Here is a 26,479-nt window from a genome sequence, read left to right as displayed (position 1 = left end):
TGCCTCGCAGTGCCCGGTCCAGCCTGGCTCTGCCTCTGAGTCTGCCAAGACTATGTTATGATTCCAGTTATCAGTTCAGCCCTCCTTCCCTGCATTCCTAAACTACTGAATCGCATCAATAGTTTCCGTCGTTGTCTAGCCTTCAGGGCTCCATGTTAGAGAAATACTGCATTTAATGGTCATTTAATATTCTTCAACACGCACTACATGTAGAATAATGCATGGTCCAGCCTTAGAATCAAGTTAGCCTTTCCCCTTATGACTTCTAGTTTATATCAACATGTTCTCTAAACATCAGATACTAGATAGGGTTTAGGTACATGTCGCTCCGACCCTCCAGACTTCAGTCTCTGCTCCTAGCACAGAGTTCATAGCCCCCAGCTTCTCCTAGTGATACGTCATTGCCAGTTTGCGCGCACCACCAGGTTAGAGGTCCCGGCTCCTTAGGTAGCCCCCTCCATGGTTTCCGCCCCATTCATGACATATCCTGTTACGTTTGCATCACATGTCTATGTATACGCCCAGTTACACCTACTTTCCCCCTTATCTTTCGCGACTGCTACGCGTCACGCCTTCTGCTCCACCCACTGTTACGCCTATTGCAATGTAATGCTATGTGTTTGCGTTATGTATATATGCTCATGTATTGTTATTAAAAGTCAGCGCGCTCATCCCAGATCCAGCCCCAGCAGCTGCTGGGCCCTGCCATCCTATTCCTATGCAGGTTGTCCTGTTCCTGTCCTTATGCTGTATTAAACCTGCAAAACTCCTACTTCCTCGAATCTTGACTCTTATTTATTGAGCTATCTGTTATGATATATGTCTAGTCAAAAAGAGAGGTATTATTTATTTATTTACCACATAATGGCGCCCGAATAGGGACCTGCCCTTTCCCCACGCGTCGGTGAAGCCACGCCGACCCCCTGACCCTCTGCAGTCGTGACGGAACTCTTCTGCGCAGTGGCAGATATTTCTGCTCAAGTATCCCTCAGGCCCACGGAGGAGACGGAGGAGGCGGTCCAGCATCCAGACGAGACGGTGGAGGAACGCGGCGAGTCCCGACCAGAGCCCAAGCCAAGAGTCCAAGGTCCGAGGTATCCGGAGGTCCACCCGTAACTGAAGTCCGAAGTCCGAAGTTCGTCGTCCGTCGTCGTAGCAGTCCAGTCCAGTCTGAGGCCTTCCGTTCTTGCTGCCCGGTGAGTACCGTTACTGGGGTGGTATCTAGACAGGGTCAATTTAATTGACTCTGGTCTGTGGGTTGGTGGTACACAGTCCCACAAACGAAGTGTCCACGTCGGTGGATGCGGGTCCTGACGTGTCTCTTTATGAGACCGGTAAGTTTCGTACTGTTTCAGCAGTGCATCTAGTTTCTGTTCTAGTCAGTTTCTGTTCTCGAGAAAATTTATGTGTTCTGTTCTCAGTATTTCCAGGTAGTATTCTGTTCGAACTGTTATTTTTAAATGTTTTTCATGTATTTTAATGTCGTGGTATGAATGGGGAATAAGTATCGTGTTCATTGTGTATTGTATTGTGTCTAGATTACAGTTCAGTCATGCCCATATTTTCCAAGTTACGTCAGTTAAAAACTAGAAAGGGTCTGCTGGAAGCAGCAGTTCCCGTCCCGCCCAGGGACAGTCCAGGTCACTTTATGTATCAGAAACATGGCATAAGTGCCATATTGTATCTAGATTTATGGGTAGAGTATACCAAACAGTTAGAAGAAAAGTATAGATGGCCCGTATCGGGTACATGGGATGCCGAATGCATCATGCGAGTAGAAGAAGCATTATGGAAAAAGAAAGCCAGACAGTCACAGAAAGATGCCATCGAGTTATGGCGTAAAGAAGCTCATAAAAGAACTGAAAAGGAAATCAGAAAATCAGAATTAAGTAGAGAATCCTTAGAGCGAGCCCAAGAAAAAGAATTAATCGAGATAGGTGAACAAGTCAAAGCCGAACAATCAGACAGACAGAGGAATGCCCTTATTAAGGGTATGTACCCTCTTCTTGCCGAGGGCTTGCCAAAAGCGACCCCGGAGGCATCCAGTAATTTCCCGCCACCATTAGTTCCGACCAAGCTACGTCACAAACAGACCGCAGCTGATATTTTCATTTCGTCCTATCTGGACGACACAGTCCCTGAATATGCAAATCCTGTTCGCGCTCCGCCAGTCCCAGTAAATCAGGCATATCCTGCTCCTCCAGACACCGGGGCACCCCATGCAGTACCTGCTACGGTACCCCCGGTCCAGCCAGCATTTCAATTTCCCGCTCCGCCACGAAGAATATCAGTCGACGATTCTAGTCTAGGGGCCGCAGGAGGAGGTCCTCCTCAAACCCCGCCGCCACGCAAGCGTTTATCAGCACTCGAATTACATGCTCAAGCATCACAGCGTACTCCCAAGAGTAATAAGTCTGTTGCAGAAATCAGGCAAGCCCTTGGCGAATGTGCCTATGACCCAGTCCCAGGCGAGAATAATATGGTTTTATATTCAGTACGCGTAAGGAGGGTGACCGAGTATCTAGTCACCCTACCCAATATGAAAGAAGATCTAGACAGAATATATCGTTTCATCCGTACAGGGGATGATCCAGAAAGTATTAGTGATGCCATGTCTCAAAGGAAAGCTGAGATCCAGCGTATGATATTAAAGTTTTTAATTAACTGTCTAATAAGAGAACAAGATTACCCGTCTAAAGATCCGGCCGAAATGAAAACCCTGACAAAGTGGAGTGATAATATAGCCGAGGGTAAGCACAATACCATTAGTGCCATGGAGAGTATGTACAAGAAAATCCGTAGAGAAATAATAAAGATACACGAACAACGTAAAGCAGCACAAGTAAGCGAGAAAGAAAGTAACTCTGATACTGAAGAGGTAGACGACGAGAATACTGCCAGGATAGCGTATGTAGGAAAATCTAGATTTCCAGATCGCCATTTACGCCTAGAACACAAGTCAATTTTCCATCATTCAGCACCAGAACAAGGTTCCCTAGAACAAGTGTTTCAAGCTACCGATCACATTCTGAAATCACGAATCGGTTACAGTGAGTTAAGTACCATGCATGAACAGGAACTAGCCCGATCAGCGGTCCGATGGATTACTGATTCTACCACTTTTCCAGATGAAATAGTGGCACAAATGTTTCTGAAATTGCCCCCAGCCGAGCAACGACTGGTGGGTATGTATATGATTCAGCACCTCATTACATTGTATGAGGGTCAGCACTCTGATCCAGGTCCGTTACATGATGTCCTGAACGAGTTACTCCAGTATAGATGGAGAGGTCTAGGTACCGATTTAATTAGTGTCATTCTAGAACAGCGTCACAAATACCGAACGTTCCTGAATCCGCATTTTGTTCATGTCTCACCCCCAGAAAGTAAACCATTTTACATGGAAAGACAGAACCCGTTACGAGAAGTGCATCCAGTTAAGACAGAGGACGGTGAAATGCAACGAGTGTTTGTATACACTCCAATAACAAAGATGGAACTCCTCGAAATGAAGAAATTAATTCCCTGTCATGACAAAGATCCAGCAGGGTTCCATAGAGAATTAAAAGACATGCTCCGTATGGGAGAATACACTTACCCAGATATCATTAAAATGTTAAAGGTCCTGTTGCCCGCAGGGGTGTATGAAAAGCTAAAGGAAAAAGAATGGGAGGTGGGAGAGAAAAAGATCGATTGGGCAGTTCTAGAAGCTGAAGACAAGGCACGAGTACCAGGTACTGGTCTTGGAGATAAATGTAAAGAATTACCAGAATTATTAATACAAGTTTTACCCAGATTATTAACAACGAGAAAAGAAGACTGGGATGCAATCTCAGCCTGTAAACAGAAACAAGAGGAAGATATTAGTGATTTTTATTCTAGGTTTGAAAAATGTTTCAGTATCAACAGTGGCCTCAAGACAAGTAGTGAGTCATACCCTCACCTTTTTGTTACTAAATTAGTCGAGAATTCAAGCCTACAAGTTAAAAATCGAGTTTTGAAAGTCGAAAGCACCTGGCAAGCTAATACTCCGTCCCAGATGCTCCAGATGCTCCAGTACCACCAGAATAGAATCAGGGAAGAGCAAGAACACGAGAGAAAACGTATGAAAGACACGAAAATGAAAGTACTAGTTGCACAATCTGTTCCTCAAGACAGTCAGAAGAGGGGTCCGAATCAAGCCAGTCATCCTGCAGCTCCCGTTAAAGGGAACTGCAACTATTGTAAACAGCCAGGTCATTTTATAAATGAGTGTGCAGTTCTGAAACACAACATAGCTACTGGTAAAACAAAAGAAAGACCACGTCCGCCTAGACAAGAACAAGTTTCACAGACTCCTCAGCCACAGAATGCACAACAGACAGTTACAGCACCGCAGCCTATTGCTGCAACCCAGCATGTCACACAGCAGATGTACCAGTATGCACAGTCTGAGTATCCAGAGTACCAGCAGTATTCATGAAACAGCCTAGAGAGGGAGGTAGGCTTGCCTCTCATTGAGATACCTGTAGATCAAGAAGGTCCCTATGTTCACAGTCAAGTATTAGGGAAAGACAGAAAGTTTTTGATTGATACAGGGGCAAGTAGGACCACAATTAGTCATGCCGAAGTTCCAGGGGCTCCGCTCTCAGGCTCAAGAAATGTTTCCCTTGGATTTTCAGGAAAACCCATTATAAATGAGATTTCAAAGCCAGTTACTCTAGAAGTAGGTCCATTGTCCCGTACTACTGATCTGTTACTTACTAAGTCATGTCCAGAAAATCTATTAGGCATTAAAACACTGAAAGAGTTAGGTGCAGTTATATGCTGTTCCCCAGAGGGAATACGATTGTTCCTACGTGACTTTAAGGGTCACTATGTATTACGAGATTTTGATTCAAGACTGTCTAATGTTCCGCAGCATTTATGGGCGCAAGGTCCAACTGATGTTGGTTACATGCAAATCACACCCTATCGTGTGACTCTCAAACCAGGTGTAGTGTTACCACGAATCAGACAGTACAGATTGCCACCCGAGGCTGTAGCAGCCTTATCCAAAATTATTGACGAGCTCATCGCTCAAGGAGTAGTTGTAGAAACTGACTCCAACGTATGCAATTCTCCGATCATTCCAGTCATGAAACGTACTGATCCAAATGCACCCCCAGTTTATCGATTAGTGATCGACCTACGAGAGCTTAATAAATGTATTATTCCGCAGTACCCAGTTGTCCCAGATATCTCTTCCCTATTGACAGTCATTGATTCCGAAGCCACGTTCTTTACAGTAATCGACCTCAAGAATGCATTTTTCAGTGTTCCTATTCATCCAGACAGCCAGTTTCTTTTCGGATTTTGTTTAAATGGAAGGAGCTATATGTTCACACGCGCTCCTCAAGGTTTCACAGAAAGTCCTAGTATTTACAGTCAAGCACTTAAGAGACAACTAGACAACATTCACATGCCAACTGACACTGCCCTGCTCCAGTATGTCGATGATTTACTGATCACAGCCCGTTCTGAACGTGCTTGCGAGCGGGCATCCCTTACAGTCTTGTATTTCCTAGCCGAGATGGGGCACAAGGTGTCCCCTTCGAAGCTTCAATTCTGTGTCCAGCAAGTGGTATACTTAGGACACTTACTGTCCAAGAGGGGTAGGCAGTTGACACCTGACCGTATCCAGTTAATAGCGAGTCTTCCTCAGCCCAAGACCCAGAAGGAGGTACGTGCTTTTATCGGCCTTACTTCTTACTGTAGACAATGGATTCCTCAGTATGCATTTCTAGCCAAACCACTGATACAGTTAACGACACAGGAGGCAGCCGCATCGACTGTCCTCCCTTGGACATCTGAACATACACTGAGTTTCAACGAGTTAAAGAAAGCTTTATGCCAAGCTCCAGTTCTAGCTACACCGAACTACAGTAAGCCTTTTACACTTTTCGTTACTGAACGTGAAGGTACAGCATTATCTGTTCTCACACAAGATCAAGCAGGACAAAACAAGCCCTGTGCTTATTTTTCGAGCACATTAGATCCTGTAGCCCAGGCTCTGCCTGCGTGCCTCAAGTCAGTTGCAGCCACAGCACTAGCTATCAGACAAAGTGATTCCATAGTTTTAGGACACTCCCTGACAGTACAAGTTCCACACTCCGTAGAAGTTCTTTTAAACCGAACACAAACTCAGCACTTGACAATTGCACGTCTAACAGGTTATGAATTGACACTGTTCCAGCCACACATAGAAATCAGACGCTGCAACATTTTAAATCCTGCTACACTGTTACCATCAGTTAATTCAAATCCTGACCCACATGACTGTGTGGAAGTAGTTAACATTACGACAAAGCCAAGACAAGATCTGACAGATATTCCGTTATCAGATCCCGACCTGACACTTTATGTGGACGGTTCATGTATGAGAACAAGTACAGGAGAACTAGTCGCCGCGTATGCAGTGACTACTGACACTGACGTTATTGAAACACACCGTATTGATACCCTGTCCGCTCAAGCAGCAGAGCTAGTTGCTCTGACACAAGCCTGCATACACGCCAAGAACTTGAAAGTTAATGTTTACACAGATTCACGCTACGCATTCGGAGTTGTACACGACTTCGGAGTGCTCTGGCAGGAGAGAGGTTTCATGACTTCTCATGGAACCAAGATTCAGCATGGTCTCCTTATTCAAGCTCTGTTAGATGCCATACACTTACCGACATCCATTGCCATCATGAAGTGCAAGGCACACACGAAAGTCACTGACATTATTTCCCAGGGTAACGATCTAGCAGATCGCACAGCCAAGCTTACAGCCCAGACTCCAGACATTCCAGTTAACATGACACATACTCCAGATCCAATTACATGTATGACAGTTAAGGACCCTACTCAAGATGTCATAGATATCCAGTTACATGCTACTCCCGATGAAATCAAGAAATGGTCCGAACAAGGAGGGGTCCAGACAGATCAAGGATGGGTAACGAAGGGTAGAGCCACATGGTTTCTCCCCGACTCTATGGTTCAAGTCATTATTAATACCGCACATAGTCCAGCACATTTAGGAGAAAAAGCTATGTTAGACAGTATCCAGAACATTTGGTTCAACAAGCATTTACGAGCTGCAGCTAAGCAGAAAGTCCGTACCTGTATGATATGTTGTCAGTTTAATCCAGGTAAAAGTGTCCCGGTGGAACAAGGTGGTTTCCAGCCCCCTGACCACCCTTTTGAAGTCCTCCAGATGGATTATATTCAGATGGAGCGATGTCGAGGTTTCAAGTATGTCCTTGTAGTTGTATGCGCCTTGTCCAGGTGGACAGAAGCATATCCAGTCCCAGATTACACAGCCGCGACCACTGCTAAGCAGTTGGTTCGTGAGTTCTTCCCCCGTTATGGACTCCCTAGAGTCGTATATTCTGACAACGGCCAGCCATTCTCCTCAGAGTTAATGAAGCACGTTTCCCTTTTGTTAGGGTACCAGTGGAAGTTCCATTGTGTACGCCATCCTGAAGCAGCCGGTCTCGTTGAGAGACATAATCAAACCCTGAAAATCCGCATCGCCAAAGTCTGTCAAGAAAAAGGTGTGGACTGGCTAGTAGCTCTGCCAGTCGCTTTATTTTATATGCGCATGGTCGCACATTCCAGATCAGGTCTGTCCCCGTATGAGGTCGTATTCGGCCGCCCCCCTAACATGTGGGGTACTCCTAGACCCCGAAGTATTACCGATGTTTCAAGTAATATGCTGACAGATTACCTAGCTTCCTTGATGTCTGCCCTCAACTCATGTCGTTCACAGGTTGCCGCCGCATTTCCAGACAATACCGAGGTGGCACCGCATGAAATCGTTCCAGGATCCATGGTGATGGTCCGCAACTTTGACAGATCAAGTCCGCTGGAGCCTCGTTGGAAAGAGCCCCGACAGGTCCTCCTCACCACCCGTACAGCCGTGAAGTTGGAAGGACGCAAGGGCTGGGTGCACCTTTCTCATGTTAAACTTTTTAATGGACTGAAACCCGTCTTTAAGAACATTTCCCAGGATTTGAAGGATTGCCAGAATATTGTTCTCAAGGACTGTCCCGCAAATGACATTGATTCAAAACCCCCCCTGTTAGAGAAAACTCCGCAGCAGGAGTATAAACAGAAACTACGGTCTAGTAAATAATTAAGTCAGTCAGTTTGATTGTCTAAGTCCTCCCCTAGGTGAAACGGTTAGACTGTTTCTGACATGTATAAAATAGACCCCCATAGTGAGAGAGTTAGTCAAAACTCAATCCGATGTATCGTTTTTCTATGTTTCATATTGTTTTCCAGCCTTATGATTTCCTGCACCAGTTATGCATTTTACCTATGTTTCCCAGTTTCACATGTAAATAAGTCTGCTAATGCTACAGTAGAGCACACGTTTAGTGATCTGCCTCCTCACGAGCTGTCCTACCGCCTCGCTATGCGAAATAACTCCTTTATCCGCATGTTACATTACTCACACCAGACCAGCAATACCACTAATTGTTGGGTGTGTGGTCGACTCCCCCCTTTCCAGACACCAAAGGGAGTTCTGCCACTTTTTCCTTATCCATTCTCACATAATGGTTCGTGTGGAGCATGGTCCACGTTAACGTCATCCTCAACAGATATGTCTTTTCTTAACAGTACATGTTTCCCAGACAAGCAAGGTCTTCCCCACAGAACCGGGTTAGATCTAGAAAATGAAGTGTATAATTTAGGTAATTATTCTTCGAATTTTATGGTCCTGAATGTTCAGTCTGATACTACTCCAGACTTACCTGCTATTTCAGTACTACCAGTCAAAGGCGAATTATGTGTCCGAAATAAGGGTTCCATACATGTAGGACATAGTGATTGTACTACTGTTGTCAAGTATAGTGACAGTGGGAAATCTATTTTCAAAGCTTCACGTCATTCATATTTTATTTGTGGTCAAACCGCATATGTTCGTCTGCCCCTCGATTGGGAGGGAACCTGTTACATTGCCTTCCTACTGCCACCTGTTTTCCTAGCCCCACCTGATTATCATAGAAATACACATCTAGTACACATTAGACATAGAAGGGAGTCCCCAATTGTCGATTATACTGAAACTACTCTAGAACAATATACCGATTTCAATAAAGGTTTCTTCTTCTTTATAGGACCTATCCAGAATAGTAAGTTAATCCGTAGGTTAACCAGAACCCTTGAAGCTGTAGTAAATGAGACTGCCTCTGCTCTAGGTAACCTAACCGAAGAGCAATCTGCTATGAGATTTGTCGTTTTGCAAAATCGTCTCGTCCTTGACGTCATACTGGCCGATAGGGGCGGGGCCTGTAGAGTCATCGGATCTAGTTGCTGCATTTTCATTCCAAATAACGCGCCGTCTGTCTATTCAGCTATAACCAGACTCCATAAAATTGCCCATCTGTTACACCAAGATCCAGGCACCTGGACATGGTCCGGTTGGTTCTGGAATATAATTTCCGCATGGGGATGGAAAATATTGTCCTTTCTAGGTATTGCAGTAGCGATTATATTCAGCTGCTGCCTCTGTATACAATGTGGCCCTGCGATTTGCGGCATTTGTGCTACCTCTTGTATTCCTAGTCCCAAGCCCCGTTCTAAATCCCGTTCCAGGATAATTCGAGACGAGCAAATGATACTGTATGAAATGATAGACGGTATCATGAAAATTGATGTTTCCTGATGGAAACGTAGTGACAAGGAGGGAATGTGGAAAAGTAAATTTTGCCATGTTCTGTGTCCCTACGTGTCATCCATCATATGTTATGTGTGCATGATTAAATATGCATATGCATTCCCCATGTCCGATTAATGACGCAATTACAGTTGTGTCCACCTCTAGTATGCCAGTTTCCAGTCCTCGTGAATACTACAAATATCAGGCCTATGTAAAGTTACGTTGCCACGTTTCTCAGTGTGCACGTTATTCTATTATAAAGTTCCCGTTTCTAGGCCTCAAAAGGGCCTGGACACTAGATTCAGCTCCTGTCTCCTGAAGCCTCGCTGAGGAGGGATACAGCCCCCACCTGTATCCTCGACCCTTCACTTACTTCCTGCCTCGCAGTGCCCGGTCCAGCCTGGCTCTGCCTCTGAGTCTGCCAAGACTATGTTATGATTCCAGTTATCAGTTCAGCCCTCCTTCCCTGCATTCCTAAACTACTGAATCGCATCAATAGTTTCCGTCGTTGTCTAGCCTTCAGGGCTCCATGTTAGAGAAATACTGCATTTAATGGTCATTTAATATTCTTCAACACGCACTACATGTAGAATAATGCATGGTCCAGCCTTAGAATCAAGTTAGCCTTTCCCCTTATGACTTCTAGTTTATATCAACATGTTCTCTAAACATCAGATACTAGATAGGGTTTAGGTACATGTCGCTCCGACCCTCCAGACTTCAGTCTCTGCTCCTAGCACAGAGTTCATAGCCCCCAGCTTCTCCTAGTGATACGTCATTGCCAGTTTGCGCGCACCACCAGGTTAGAGGTCCCGGCTCCTTAGGTAGCCCCCTCCATGGTTTCCGCCCCATTCATGACATATCCTGTTACGTTTGCATCACATGTCTATGTATACGCCCAGTTACCCCTACTTTCCCCCTTATCTTTCGCGACTGCTACGCGTCACGCCTTCTGCTCCACCCACTGTTACGCCTATTGCAATGTAATGCTATGTGTTTGCGTTATGTATATATGCTCATGTATTGTTATTAAAAGTCAGCGCGCTCATCCCAGATCCAGCCCCAGCAGCTGCTGGGCCCTGCCATCCTATTCCTATGCAGGTTGTCCTGTTCCTGTCCTTATGCTGTATTAAACCTGCAAAACTCCTACTACCTCGAATCTTGACTCTTATTTATTGAGCTATCTGTTATGATATATGTCTAGTCAAAAAGAGAGGTATTATTTATTTATTTACCACAGTGTTGAAGGTGAGTGTGTTGGTTATAGTGATAACTAGGATAGCCAAGGACAAAGTGAGGGAGTAGTGTCAGTTCCAGTAGACCAGAGTGGACCTTATGTTGCGGTGAGTACATCAGGTGTGGTAGAACCTTTTCTTTTGGATACTGGTGCGATGAAGAGTTCTATTATGCACTCTAAACTTCCTGGCGCACCTTTGTCTGGTTTGACCAATGTTTCAGAAGGATTTTCAGGCGCCCCAGTTCGTAATCCGGTTTCTAGTCCTTTGTCCCTTTCTATTGGTCCTTGTGAATTGGAAGCTCCACTTATTCTAATGACTGGTTGTGGAGAGAATCTGTTGGGTTTGGACTTACTGAAAAGATTGTATGCGACATTACATTGTTCTCCTTCGGGAGTACACCTTACCCTAGGTAAGAGAGTGATTTCTCCAATGTATTTGTCTAAAGATTGTCTTCCACTGGAATTGCGTTCACTTCCTGATACGCTTTGGGCCACAGGTCCAAATGATGTTGGTCTTTTGCAGATAACTCCGTATGTTGTTACCCTTAAGTCGAATGCTAGGCTACCTCGTATTCCACAATACAAGATTTCGAGCGATGGTGAGAGAGCTCTTTTAGCGATTGTCTATGATTTGGTTGAGAAGGGTGTAGTTGAGGAAACGAGAGGTAATGTGTGTAACAGTCCTGTTTTGCCTGTCCTTAAACGTACTGATGCTTCTCAGCCACCTGTGTACAGGTTTGTGATCGACCTTCGAGAGGTCAATAAGATAGTCGTGCCACAGTTTCCTGTGGTACCTGATATCACTGCTCGTGAGAGGAGTCACTTTGCCAAATCGTTTGCCCGCGCTACAGGAGTAGCCTGCATCTGTTCCAGGACACTTTGCCTGCGTGAGGAGGGTCAGGCGTGAGGCCGCAGAGGAGGTGAGAGGCGCGGCCCCGGGACTGCGAGGACCAGCCTTCAACACCCACAGCTGTGTCCTCTTCCCGGGTGAGCCGCGCCCCCTTAGAAGCCCTGTCTACATCAGCACGGTCAGTGTCGCGTTCCGCGGGACGCGCGCGGGACGCAGCCCGGGGCTAAGCCCGGGCAAAGGGCGGGCCCTCTGTGGCCCTCCGGGGACCGAGGGTGCCGGGCCGGGGCCACAACCCTTGACAAGTCTGTCCCCCGCCAGCGCCAGCACTTTGATATATGAGTCAGAAACTGCTGTTGAAAAACTAATCACGCTCCCCCTTCTAAGCTCTGAATTATACCCCATAATGCCCTCAAAATTGGTAACCATGGACAATTTTTTAATTAAAAAGGTTGCCCAAATTAATAGTAACAGAAGGGCGTCTCTGGGGTTGGAGCTCCCTTCTACAACCACTCTGGAGCTCCCACTTATTCCTATGAAGACTCCCCTGTTAGAGGAACCCCCTGCCCCTGTACGTAAGATAATTACTGCAGTTGCCATGATACATGCGGGCCAGAACGATGAGGACTCCAATGGCCCAGCCTTTCTGGGGACAGGTATAGGCTCTTCTGGAATACATGAGCTTGCAGTAAAGGAGTCTCCACGCAGATTTAAGAAAGCTCGAGTGAGACGCAGGGGGAAGCAAGGGAAAAATAGTAATAAAAAACCAGAAGGAGGGGGGGTTGAGTTTGTATCTTCATCAGTTTTTATAGGAAACAGATCAGCCGCATTTGGAGAGACAGGAGATACTACTGTGCCTAAACGACCTGGTGATTCTTGTCTTCTGATTGGTTTCTCACATACAGGGGTCGCTGCCAATGGCGAAAGCGTTGCCGATGACCCCACCATGACTAACAACCAGCCATTGTCCAGTACACCTACTAGTGTATCTGTACTGGACCTACTTACCGGGAATGATAGTATTAGGCTATCAGGTTCCCCGAAACTCCCCATTGAGCCATCCCCCATGTCCCCTACATCCCCCCTCATCAGGACAAGTAATGAAAACAGGGGGGGGAAGTCACTGGGAAATCAAGTACATAAAACACGGGAAGAGGTTGAGATTGTATCCCAATTAGAAACTGGCGAAACCCCAGGATGTGAGGCAGCTATGATGGCCAAAATTGTAGATCTTATCAGGGGAGTGATGCAACCTCTTCTAGATAGGACTACTACGATGTGTGCACGTCTAGACCTAATTGAGAAGAAGGTTGAACAGAATTCCCTTCTCTTATCTGACCTGGTAAAGGGGATAGGAAAACCTAAGGTAAACCCGCTACCAAAACCCAATCCACCTGTAAAACCTCTAGTAATAGGTCCCCCTCCACTGCAAGTAATAACAACACCAGCACCAATAATATCGGTGCCTAAGCAAAAACAGAAACCAGTGAAAGAGGGAGTAAGTTCGGCCAGCCCGGCGATTACATTAATCACCCCGACCCCACCGATGGCCACACCACAACCGGCGGCTCCCGTAACTAAGGAGCAACCGTCTAAGGCAGGGGGAGGTCAAATTAAAGATGGTAGTAAGGACATGGCAACGACTAAGTCAAATAAAGGTAACAATAACCCCACTGCCCCTCAAAAAACTAAAACTAATCATATTATAGACCTAACCCCTGATTCAGCCCCTTATGTTATTGTATTGGCAGGGGTACCGGAACTGCCCGCAGGTAAATGGGAAGATCAGGGAGCGCTACGGAACAAGGTGGTGTTCTGGCTCCGTGATAATAGACCGTTACCCGCCTCAATAAATGGTGAAATCTTAAGCCTAAGGCGTGCTAACTGGGTAGGAGCTAGGCCAAAGGACAAAATTGGTGATGTTATAATCATCAATTTCAAGGATTATAGGGCCGTGAGGCATATCGGGGACTGGTTCGATGTTAGTAGTAGTGATTCAATCTCCACACATCTCCTCTCCTATTTTTATCCCTACGCACCCCCAAAAAGTTTTAACAACTGGGGCAGGGATAGGCAACTTATTAGGAAGCCTGTTCAACAACGTTGGAGGTTAGGAAATGTAAGATTATGGGACATGACTGAGTTGGAGGGAGCATCGCCCCCGTTGGGTAATTATGGTTATGTAAATGGTCAAGGTTCCTCCTTTTACACCCAGAGACCGGAGGACTACTATCCTAGAAATGAGTATCCACCCCACCAACACCCCCTTCTCAGTAATCATTATCCACCACATCTGGAACCCAACCCTTTCCAATGTAGATCAAGGAACAATAGAGAATCACTACCAAACTTGTATAATTTACCGATCCAAAATCGATACCAGATTTTCTCTGGTTTGGATGGGGTAGATTGACAACAAGCCCAGTCCCCTATAGAATTCCTGGATGGGAATAAGCCCCCTTCTCCAGCTTCCGAAATGTGCACTAGGGATGGAGTTTCTTCTTCTAATATCACTCCTAATGGTATAGAGGCCCCTAGTGAGCCATTACAAGAACCTTCCTTATCAAATAAGACCTGCGCCTTCGATGGGCTGACACCCTGTGACAGTGTTTCTCTGGATCAGGTGCTTTCTTTCGTAGGTGTTAATAATAATGGGAGTAGGGGAAAGATATGCATTGGTTCAAGGCAGGCAAAGAGTGCTTTCTGTGAACTGCTCTTTTGGAATGTAGCTGGGCTGAAGCAAAAAATCATCAACCCAGCCTGGGAGTCTGTAATAGGAGGCAAGGATATAGTGGCCCTACAAGAAACATGGACCCAGGTCCCAATCCATATAAATGGCTTTAGAACCTTTTTTACCCCCGCAGTTGGAGGCCATTTTGGTAGGGCAAAAGGCGGTTTGACTACTTTTGTTTCTAACCACCTTAAAACAAAACAGGTCCAATGTCACTTAAACTCCAAATACTTCCAGCTAATAATTCTTAGAGATCTTAAAGGAGCAAAGGTGATTATTATCAATTTTTATAATAACGTCCCGAGGGATGAAATTGTGGTTGCGATTAAGCAACTTAAGGAGGAAGTTCAATTAGAGGTAGACAAAAATGACAGAGAACTAGTAATTTTATGGGGGGGGGATTTTAACTGTTCGCTTTGTACCAAAGGGAGTCAGGGCCTATGTGGCCTAATGACAGAGAGAGATGTGAATCTGACCCACTTCAATCACACTTTAATGGGGGATTTGTTGAACGAATTATTGTTTATGTTTGACTTAGGGTTTGCCAATGAATTAGCGTTAAAACCCACACCCTTTGTCCCGACCTTTGTTGGTAGAGGCTTATCAACTATTGACTTTATCATCGCCTCCAGTAACCTTGGTCACAGAGTCGCGACGGTTACAAATATTCCACTGCCTATAAGTGATCATCTTCCCCAATGCCTTAAGATTGCAGATCTATTACAGGACCCATCTATGGCCGCGCCACTTGTTGAGGCAGCGGTTGATGTGGCTCTTGGGAGACAAAATGGCTACTCACTTAACTGGAAGAAAGTAATTCCCGCGACTTTCTTCAAGGAACTCTGGGAGGCGTGCTCTACTAGTTTTTCGATCAGTCTGGGACATAATTCTAGTAGTGATCAAATAATTGAGCACTTTGGCATAATAGCTGCAAACATAAAAAGCAGCTTAAGGGTGGAGTCGAAGCGTAGAGGTAAGGGCCCCAAGAGCTGGTTTGACAATGCATGCACCAGGGCTCTGAAAAACCTAAAACATGCAGTGCACAGAAGCCCCAGGGTTATAGGTGAAATAAGATCATGTAGGCTGGCATATAATCAGGCCCTTACAGCAAGGAAATCTGCACTAAATAAGGAGGCCATTGATTCACTCTGTGAGGCTTCAAAGTCAAAAAACCCCGCTGCATTTTGGAAAGTAATCAACACCCCTTTCCCCTACGAAACCCATACGGCGCGATTGGAGATCGCTATCACTGAAGACAATTGGGTGGATCATTTCTCCAACCTTTACAATGCACAGGTTGATACTCACAGTAGTGATCCTCAGACCAGTTGGGACTTGGAATCAGGTCCAAATCTGGTTGTTTCACTTGATGAGGTACTGCTTGCCCTAAGAGCTACTAAAGGAGGAAAGGCAGCCGGTCCGGACGGGATCCCCGCGGATATATTCAAAGAAAACCCTGAAATCTGGGGCCCATTGTTGGTACAACTTTTTAATGCGGCCTTATCAAGGGGCCCAAAGGAGTCTTGGTTCACTTCTGTCATTGTTCCCATTTATAAGAAGGGGGATAGAAACAGCTGCGCCTGTTATAGGCCAATCTCCCTTCTTGATTCCTCAATAAAAATCTTGGGTCGAATAGTGTTGGCAAGACTCCAAAGCTGGGCGGAGGAAAACGAAATTATGAGTGACCTGCAATTTGGTTTTCAAAAAGGGATTGGCACAATTGAGCAAGGCCTAAACTTGATGTTACTGCAACACAAATATATAAGGATTAAGTCGGAACGCCTGTATTTTACCTTTGTGGACCTCTCATCAGCGTTCGACTGTGTGTCGCACACCAAACTGTGGGCAGTTATGAAAACTTTGGGAGTGGACAACACCATCATCTCCTTCTTGAGGGACCTGTACAGTGGAGCCACAGCTTCTGTCCGTTACGGCAGGGGGGGTGAATGCTCCAGACAATTTAGTGTGGGTCGTGGAGTGCGCCAAGGATGCGTTTTAGCACCTTTTCTTTTCCTGCTTTACATTAATGGGCTTGAGCATCACCTGTTGCATGAGTGCAGGGATATGCCCAGAGTGGGGAGGAGGGCAATCCCTGCACTAATGTATGCGGATGATGCCGTGCTTATGGCACGCACTCCCCGGGCTCTGCAAAAACTAGTAGTAAGCTTCGAGAATTTTATGCTTAATCTAGACCTGCTAGTTAACTGTAGCAAAACTTTTACAATGAACTGTGGTCCCAAATCAGGTAAACCGATGAATCGGATGATTTTAAATAATGTTCCACTAGACAACACCCCAACTTTTTCGTATTTAGGCATTTTATTCCATGAGTCAGGTTCTTGGACAAGTGCAATCAAGGCGAGAACTCTTTTATTTATGAAAACTATCATGGCTTTAAAGAATTTTGTAAGAAAACTGGGTGGGAAGCCGATAAAAGAAATGATAACCATTTACAAAGCCACATGTGTGTCGGTGGCTATGTATGGCTCAGGCTTGTGGGGGTACTCAAATGTTGATCCAATCCAGGTTGTGGAAAACAAATTCTTGAGGGAAGTCCTTGCTGCTCCACAGTGTGTTGCCACTTTTAATTGTCACGCTGAACTTGCCCTGCCACACATAACTGACATTATTAAAATTCAACCCATCCTGTTGTGGCACAGGGTATGGACTACAAACGAATGTGTTATGAACCGGGCTCTATTACAGGATACCCTCAATTTGGATCACGTGGAGAGATCACAATGGCTGGGCTATGTTAAGTGCTTTCTGACTGAGATTGGGTGCTATTCTTATTATTCGGATCCATCTACAATGGATAGCATCTCAAGGCGCTCACTGAAGGCCCTTTGCTTGGTTCACCTTGAAGATAAGAGGAGGAGAGTTGAATCTCTAAAACACTCAGTACAGTCACACCTCCTGATCTTATGTGAGATTAAGTCTGTACAGCCATATCTATCCCTGCCTATGACAAACAATGATCGTTTCCTTTTAACTCGATTCAGATTTTGTATATTTTTTAGATTGGTGTCTCTGCCTAAAATGAACTCATGGACACGTACTTTGCCCCTCTGCCCGTGCGATGCCACCTCACAACAATCGGATATCCATATCCTTTTCTTCTGCAGACTCTATAGTGCCTTACGCAGAGAAATCATAATCCCCTTTTTAAAAGAAATGAATTTTACCAGATGCCGCCCAGCCTTCTTAGAGCTCCAGAGAATGGATACGGTTTTATCTGTATCTGTGGTTTTAAAATTCCTAAAGAGTGTTTTTAAATCACGGAAATATATGGTAACAGAAATCTGATAAATGTCTATTTCTTTTTCCGTCTTAAGAATCTGTCTTTTCGGTCCTCCTTACTGAACCTACTCTAAGAGCTGTAATTATTGTAATCTGTTTTTCATGTTTGTTTCTTTCATGGTTACTTGTTTTTAACCGAATAAAGTTCTTTGAATCTGAATCTGAATCACTGCTTTGTTGACTTTGATTCCTGCTTCGGCAGCTTGGTTTTCTGTCATCGATTTGAAGAATGCTTTCTTCAGTATTTCTATTGCTGAGGAGAGCAGGGATATTTTTGGCTTCTCATTAGGAGGCCGAAGCTTCCGGTTTAAGAGAGCTCCCCAAGGTTATTGTGAAAGCCCCTCCATCTATAGTCAGGCGTTGAAAACTCAGCTTGACGGTTTTGTGTTACCTGTTGGTGCTACTCTTATTCAGTACGTCGATGATTTGTTGATTACTGCTGATGATGAAAAGATTTGTAAAGAGGCTACTCTTTCTTTGTTGCGGTATTTATCTGACCTTCATCATAAAGTGTCACCTTCAAAGTTGCAATATTGTCGCCAAGAAGTGACCTACTTAGGTCATCTCTTGTCGAAGGAGGGAAGGAGATTGACCCCAGAACGAATTCAAGCAATTGCGCAAATGAATGTACCATCCACACAGAGAGAAGTGCGTGCCCTTTTTAGGTATTACATCGTATTGTAGACAGTGGATCCCTCATTTTTCCTTGCTAGCGAAACCTCTGTTAGCATTGACTCTGAAAGATACTCCGCATCCTCTTCCCTGGTCTGACGAATGTCAGAAAAGTTTTTCTGAACTACGCGATGCATTGTGTTCGGCTCCTGTGTTGGGTACTCCAGACTATAGTAAGCCTTTCACGTTGTACGTGCACGAGAGAGAAGGTTGTGCGTTGTCAGTGTTGACACAACCATTTGGGGACAAGCAGGGTCCATGTGCGTATTTTTCAGCAACGTTAGACCCAGTTGTCTGAGAGCTACAGCTGCAGCGGCTGTTTCTATCCGACAGTCTGCTGGTTTGGTATTGGATAATACGTTGATTGTGATGGTCCCACATGCAATAGATACCTTATTAAACAGGACTAAGACACAGCACCTTACTAGTACACATCTGTCAGGTTACAAGTTGACTCTTTTAGCTAGCCATGTTCACATTAAAAGATGTAATGTGTTGAATCCAGCTACATTATTGCCGATCTCTACAGAGACGGATCCTCAGGAACAGCATGATTGTTTTCTTCGTACAGAGGAAGAAACGAAAGCTAGAGTTGACCTGAGGGATACTTCCCTTACGGATGTTGATGGTACCCTATGGGTAGATGGTTCGTGTTTTAAGCTTCCGAATGGTGAAACGACTGCAGCGTATGCTATTACAACTTTACATACAGTTGTTGAGACAGCACGCATACAACAGAATTCTGCGCAAGCAGCAGAGTTGATTGCACAGACTAGAGCGTGCGTGTTGTCAGAAGGAAAGTGAGTGAATGTTTACACCGATAGCCAGTATGCGTTTGGTGTTGCCCATAGTTTTGGGCGTTTGTGGAGAGAGCGTGGGTTCCTTACTTCGCATGGGACAAAAATACAGCATGGGCACTTGGTGAATGAACTTTTGGAATCTCTCACTCTCCCAAAGCAGATTGCAATTGTGAAGTGTAGTGCGCATAAGAAAGTTGTGGACGATGTTGGTCGAGGGAATGCGTTTGCGGATGAAGTTGCGAAGGAAACGGCGAAAGACATGATGAGCCGTATGTATGTTGCAGGCCCAGCTAATTGGGTTATGGCTGGTGGAATGTGTGAAGACACAATAGAAAGTGTGAAAATGATTCAGGCTGAAGCGACTGAGAAAGAAGTGAGTACGTGGAGAGAGAGTACGGGTATGTTGGATTCGACAGGTTGTTGGGTTGAGTTGTCGGAGCACCAGCGATGGTTGTTGCCAGATGCGTATGTGCTCCCAGTGGTGACTATGGCTCATGGAATGGCTCACATTAGTTCGAAGGGAATATGCAAGTTGTTGGCTCCAGTATGGCAGAATGCTGGAATTCCGAGATGTGCTGAGAATGTGGTGAAGCATTGTATGATTTGCTTGAAATACAATCCTGGAAACGGAACTCCAACTCCAGCTGGTCATTTTGCTCCTCCGACGTATCCGTTTGAGGTGATACAGTTAGATTACATTCACATGGAGAGCTGCAATAACTTAAAGTATGTCCTTGTGGTGGTTTGGGCCTTTTCCAGATGGATAGAGGCTTACCCCTAAAGGATAATACTGCCTTGTCTACAGCCAAGGTTTTGCTCAAAGAATATTTCCCTAGATTTGGTTTGCCGAGAATTGTATGGTCGGACAATGGGAGTGAATTTGTGGGTCAAATCATGAAGAAAGTGTGTGTTGGTTTGGGAATAAAGCAGAAATTTCACGCTGCGAATCACCCCCAGTCAGCTGGACTTGTTGAGTGCTATAATGGTACGTTAAAACTGAAACTAGCTAAGGTTCAAGCGAGCACTGGTCTTACATGGCCGGATGCCTTGCCGTTGGCTCTTTTGTCAACAAGGACGACTGTGCATTCTCGTGTGGGACTTAGCCCATACGAAATAGTCTTTGGTCGTCCGGCGAATGTTTGGGTTGTGCCTGGTCCTAAAAAGTACAGTGACATTGAGTACCCTATGTTGGTGGATTATTTACATGACTTGACTGCTAAATTGCGTGTTCTCCACCAACAGGTCTATGACAGTTTGCCGACAGCTACTGCAGATCCAGGCCACGCAATACAACCTGGACAATATGTGCTGACCAAGAATTTTCAACAGACCAAGAATTTAGAACCAAGATGGACTGGACCTTATTTAGTTTTATTGGTCACTCGGACTGCTGTTAGAGTAGCTGGCAAAAACAATTGGGTGCATGCCACCCACTGTAAACGAGTTCCTTTGCCCTTACCGTATGATCAGTGGGTGAAGGAGGGAATAGCTGATTCTGATTGTGAAAAAGTTCCTAGGTTCGTACCATTTAGGGATGCTCATTTGATATGGACTCAGTTAGAACGTGCAGATGACGACTTTCTTCAAGCTGCTGTGCCGCCCCACATGGGAATCGACACTACGAATCCAGAGGTCCTTTTCCGAGACCAGACTGTGCCTGGTAAAGAACGCTACGATTTAAGACCGCGAAAGACTGAATAATGGACTAATAAAATTGGAATTTGTTTATGCAGTGAGTTGCACCTTGTCAGATCAAGAAACTTTTTTTTTCTTTTTTTTCTTTTTCGAGTCACCGTCCGGACTCCGCTGTAGGGTCACGGTACAGCCTTAAAGGGTGAACCGCGTATTGACGCAAGGTCTGTGGTTCAGGGTCGTTAGTACGATCTTGGCGCACACTTAAGTGAAGAAGGTAATAGCCGTGAGCAGCACGTTAGAGGATGGAGTTTCTTGAGTCTGATAAGAGTGTTAAGAAAGTTAATACTAAAGTAAGAATATGTATCTTGATTTAAAGCAAATGTTTGTTAATACTGTGTTTTCTAATGCTTTTGAATATTACGTTAGCTTGTGTGGGTTGGATTTTCTATGTCACACAACAGACGCTTGCATCTACATCCCAACCTACTCTTTCTTTTCCTACTGTTTCTTCACATGAGTTTTATACGTTGCCTGAACATGAACAGACGCGAAGATCAGAATTTGTGAACAATTTGTTTATACAGATGTTGCATCAGCATCAGCTAGTTATAAATTCCACAAATTGTTGGGTTTGTGGTCTTATGCCACATGTTACGTGGGACACACTGAAAGAAAAATCCGTACCCGGATTTTAGAACATAAAAGCAACATTCGCACCAACAATTTAAAATCCACTGTGGCTGCCCATTTTGCTGAATTGAGACATTCTGTTGCTCAACTTAAATTCCTGATTTTGGAACAAGTACCAGTAACTTTCAACAACAAGAACACGTTGCTGAAGCGTGAGAACTTCTGGATCCGTTTCCTCTCTACGATGGCGCCCAATGGGCTGAACGATCGAATTGAATTTCTTTGCTATCTGTAATATTCACATATCATTGTTATGTGTTCAGCTTCACCTTACATTAACTCACTCGTTACACCGCACCTTTCCAATATGGCGATGTTTTGATCACACACTGTAGTCCGTTTTCCCTGTTCACTAACTCTCCGCACCGTGTCCCTCGTTTGTGTCTATTATTGGCAGTTAACTATTAGGAGTTCTTTCCGTTCTCAGTAACACTACCCCGCTGTCACGCCGCGAGGCACCCCGTAGAATCTCAGCATGTAAGTAACCCGGTGAGAACTCTCCCGCACACCCTGGCATGCTTGCCTCTTGCCGCTTCACTCTTTGGTTTGGTACGGTTATTGAAACTTCATTTATTTTCTTCTCCACTATACGCGACCACGGTTGTTTTTTCACCACGCTTTACCGACCCATGCACAACTTCTGATATTGCCGCATTACTCGGCAGTCTCTGGGATACTTGACACATTATTCCATTTTCCGTCACGATCTATTTTAGTCACTTAAGATCCGGTTTATGCATGTTTGCATTCGATCGTTTGTACCTTTTACAGTTTATTTATCTTGGTTATGTTTGTTTCTTCTTGTAGAGCATTCCCTTGAGAAAGGGCTTTTGCCCGAAATGCATCGGGATTTTGTTTTGTGGATTACAATGGTTGGATCATATTGCGTGTAGTCACACGCTTTTGGCCAGTATCACCATGTTGAACATGAATATGCAAGAATATTCTTTATGAAAGGATTAAAAACTTTGAAATCATTCATACAGACTTCATTGATCATAATGTTTATGGAATAAGACTACGGTCCTTTCGCTGTGCACTGGTTAGTTCCCCTCCCAGTAGGGAGACCCTCGTATTTTCTAGCTTTGTGCTCACACTGCTTGGCCAGACAGTGTCTCAATCCAGTGGCACGCCACAACCCTTTACAACACACAAATCTGGTTTATTAACGCTGTGCGAGCTCCCACTCATCTTTGATTTCTACTTATGCCACATACGACAGATAAGGGAATGCCATATTTGGTTTTGCCTTTTTCGCCTAATGGGTCAGTATGGGCACTCCAGTCGATGTTCATTTATGCGAATGAAGCATCTCCTGTACGTTCCGTTAAGGATAATGTGAGTAATAATGCCTTGATATGGGGAATAGTCGATATGATTAGAGATATCGACGCGTATAATGCTATCCCTAAAGATGAGGTACGAGCATACGTTGGTTGGAACAAGACGAGATATAGTATTAGTCTGACTGAAAAAGAGAGACAGAAAAGGTCTCCTCCTATTTGGATTGTACCCCACCGAGGTCATCTTTGTTTGCAAGGTAATGGTCAGAATCCGAGAGGTCAGCTTGGTAAGAGTGTGTGTGTTCACACATACGTTTATACGTCCCAGAAATCTCCTCCGTTCGTGCCAGCTAAAGGCACGTATTTTGTTTGTCACTATAGAGCATACACATGGTTGCCATCTGATTTTTCCGGCACATGTTACGTGGCATTTTTGCTTCCTCCTACATACACTGCTGTTTCCGAGTACCATAAGACAAGATATGGTAGAGGTGTAATCAATGCGAAAGATACTGTCGCACAAGAAGCTGGAGACTTCTTTAAGGGTTTTCTACCCTTTTGGGGTCCTATGGCTAATAGTAGGAATATTCGTCAGCTTACGAGAGTGGTTGAGGCCACTATAAATGAGACTGCAGGTGCCCTTAGCAATATTACAGCTGAGCTTCAAGCGGATCGCCTTATGACATTACAAAACCGCTTTGTTTTAGATATTATACTTGCAGATAGAGGTGGGGTATGCAAATTGATTAGATCTAGTTGCTGCGTTTTCATACCAGATAATGCCCCGACAGTGTACCAAGCCATCTCTAGACTACATAAGATCTCTGAGTCTATTCATGTGGACGAAGGTAACTGGTCATTGATGGGATGGTTATGGGAATCGCTGTCCAAATGGGGATGGAAGATTCTGATGTTCCTTGGTATGGCGTTAGCTATCCTTTTCTCGTGTTGTTTATGTATCCAGTGTGGTCCCGCCATTTGTAGTCTTTGTGCTACAATCTGTGTGAGAAGACCCGTCCCGAGAGAAGTAGAGGATAATAGGATGATGTTACAGCAACACCTTGATGACCTGATGAGAATAGATATAGACCTAGATTCAGATTGACGTGAGTTTAGGTTATTGCCTACGTAATGGCAAAAGGAGGGTCTGTGGTTCTGTAATTCTCAAACCTGACTCCATTTTAGTCTTGCCCTCACGTAGGCCTGTGAAGTAGGCCCAACGAACAAGTGGCCTGGCCTTCTGAGTTCGTGCATATATTAACTTGGGTTTTTCAGACTCTGAATGAACTGCAGAGAGAGTGACCCTTTTCACCTGAAACCGACCTTTTGCAGAACCAGTTTCACTAGCTGATCGTTGTCTGAAATTGGCAATCACTGTTCAGGACCTCGATAACCTTTAGTTTCCTTGCACATATCTTAGCCTACTCAACATCTGAATTGCCCCTTTTTCTTATGTCTTTTCATTACATGGGTAGTGCTTTCAATTATGGGTTTGTCCGGCTTTTGGTAATCAAATTTGGGACATTCCTAATAATTAACTTGTGGGTAGGTACGATGTAAAGTGAGCTTCTTGGAATGTAATAATGTGTGTAAAATGTACTTGATTCGTCAGAATTTGTCGCAGTGGGTGTGCATTTGTAATGAGCAAAAGAAGGATAAATAAAAGGTGATGTCTTGCTCTACAAAAATTGAGCAGTTTCTTGAGTTGTACACCGTGTTGTATTGCTGGGATTTCTGCTACTAGCTGCAGCTAATAAATTTGATCTCTGACGCCACCTAGAAGTATTCTGTGTCTCTGTATACCAAGGCAAGGGAACCCAGAGGACTTTGGGCGTGTCCCTGGCGCCGCTGGGTACTTGAGGTCCCAGTTCTTCAGTGCGGCGGCACAGCTGCGGCAGGGGCCGGCCCGGAACACGCGTGGTGCCAGCACAGGGGCTGGGGGACAGTGCCGGGTCCCGGGAACAGCTGTCAGCTGGGGCGGAGTCAGGCTCTCCAGGCTGCGGGGGCACGGTGGCCGGTTCCGGTGCCAAAAAGCCGCCGGTGAAGTGCCACTATAAATCCCTGAATGCATTGGGGTGTTAAATAAAAGACAAGCACTGGAACACAGTGTCATTGATGACATGGAGTCACTTGGAAACATTTGCTCTATAGACAAACGTTAGAAACAAATTAAATATCAAATATTACATAGTGGGCAGGGTAAAGTAGATCTACTATAAACAGGTTAAACTTTGGGTGTCAATTCATCCTCTCCCAATGCTTGTCTACTACAAACACCCCATTAATTACCTCACCTCTGCTTTAACGCAGTATTCCGTGAAGCCTCGCTCGTTCAGGCGGCTCCCGGTCACCTGTTACCGGCGATCGTACTCCTCCTTCACCTGGAGAGACATGGTCCACGTCCACAATAGAAACTTCCCATCACACAGACTGCGCATGCGCTGACTTTGCCTCGAATACGCATGTGTTTAAAATCCTAGTGACAGAGTTTGTTCACTCAGGACTGTGTCTGTGTTCTTGTTGAGCTGTCACGTGCAACCTGAACAGATTTCTTGCTTTCGGCATGCTTTTTGTTCCGTAATAAATACAGCGTTTTTTTATGGTCTGATTGGACTGCAGGGCTGCCACCAAATATGGGGCTAACACTTGGGATGAGACATTTGGGGGCATTGGCGCAGGGTGCGCACCTGGAAGAGGCTCGCTGGCCCGGGGGCAGGGGGGGGCTCATGGGAAACAGGTAAGGAGCTTCGAAAGTGTGGGCGGGGACTGACGGTGTAACTCCATGTGATGGTGTCACCCTGTGCGGTCCACACCCCCAGCATCCCGCTAGTGACGCCACTGGCAGAGGGCAGGGTTCTAGCCTGGCGACACGTGGACAAAAGGTGATCTTCTAGTCTGGCCTTAAAAATCTATGAGGCACATTTTGCAGAAAATGGACGCTGGCTCCTAAGTAAAGGGGCCAAGAGCATAAAAGAGCGAAATCAAAATGGGGCAGATAGGGGTGAGGTGCAGATAGACATATCTATAGGCATATAATGTACAATTTGGTAAATCTGGCAAAATCAAAGAACAAAATAAGGTGTAGCCAAGCAGGGATAACATTTGAAAATAATACTTAGCAAACACAATTTGCGTTGAAAAGATGAGGGCAACCACTAAAGCTGGCACAAACTTGGAGACATTTCCTAGTGCATAGAAAGATGAAAAAGATGACTGACACATGATTTTTTAATAGATTGTATCCGGGTTAATACATATTTGGGCTGGCCCACATTCAGTGCAGAACTGTAGTTGACAAGAGACAAAACCAGAGCTTTCAGAAGAAATTTCAAGGAAGAAAAGGAAATGTTTGGTTTTGCTAATAGTAAGAAAGTATAACTAGCAAGGTTTTACAACTGAAGCTGTTTGAGGTGCAACATCTAAAAAAAGATTTAAACTGAAAGTTCTGTGAGAAGGCTATCTAGATTACTTAGTTGTAAATATCAGTCGGAGAATTAGAGTTTGAAGGTAGGAATAGAGCACGTATGCTGGAGATTCTAGAAGTAAAGTAGTGGCAAAATAATCCGCAGTACAAGTTGAAGAGAGTGATGGATCAGAATGGAAAGTACCTG

Source organism: Lissotriton helveticus, chromosome 1_1 (genome assembly GCF_964261635.1).
Source record: "Lissotriton helveticus chromosome 1_1, aLisHel1.1, whole genome shotgun sequence".
In the NCBI taxonomy this organism is placed as follows: domain Eukaryota; kingdom Metazoa; phylum Chordata; class Amphibia; order Caudata; family Salamandridae; genus Lissotriton; species Lissotriton helveticus.
This window is presented reverse-complemented; position numbering follows the sequence as displayed.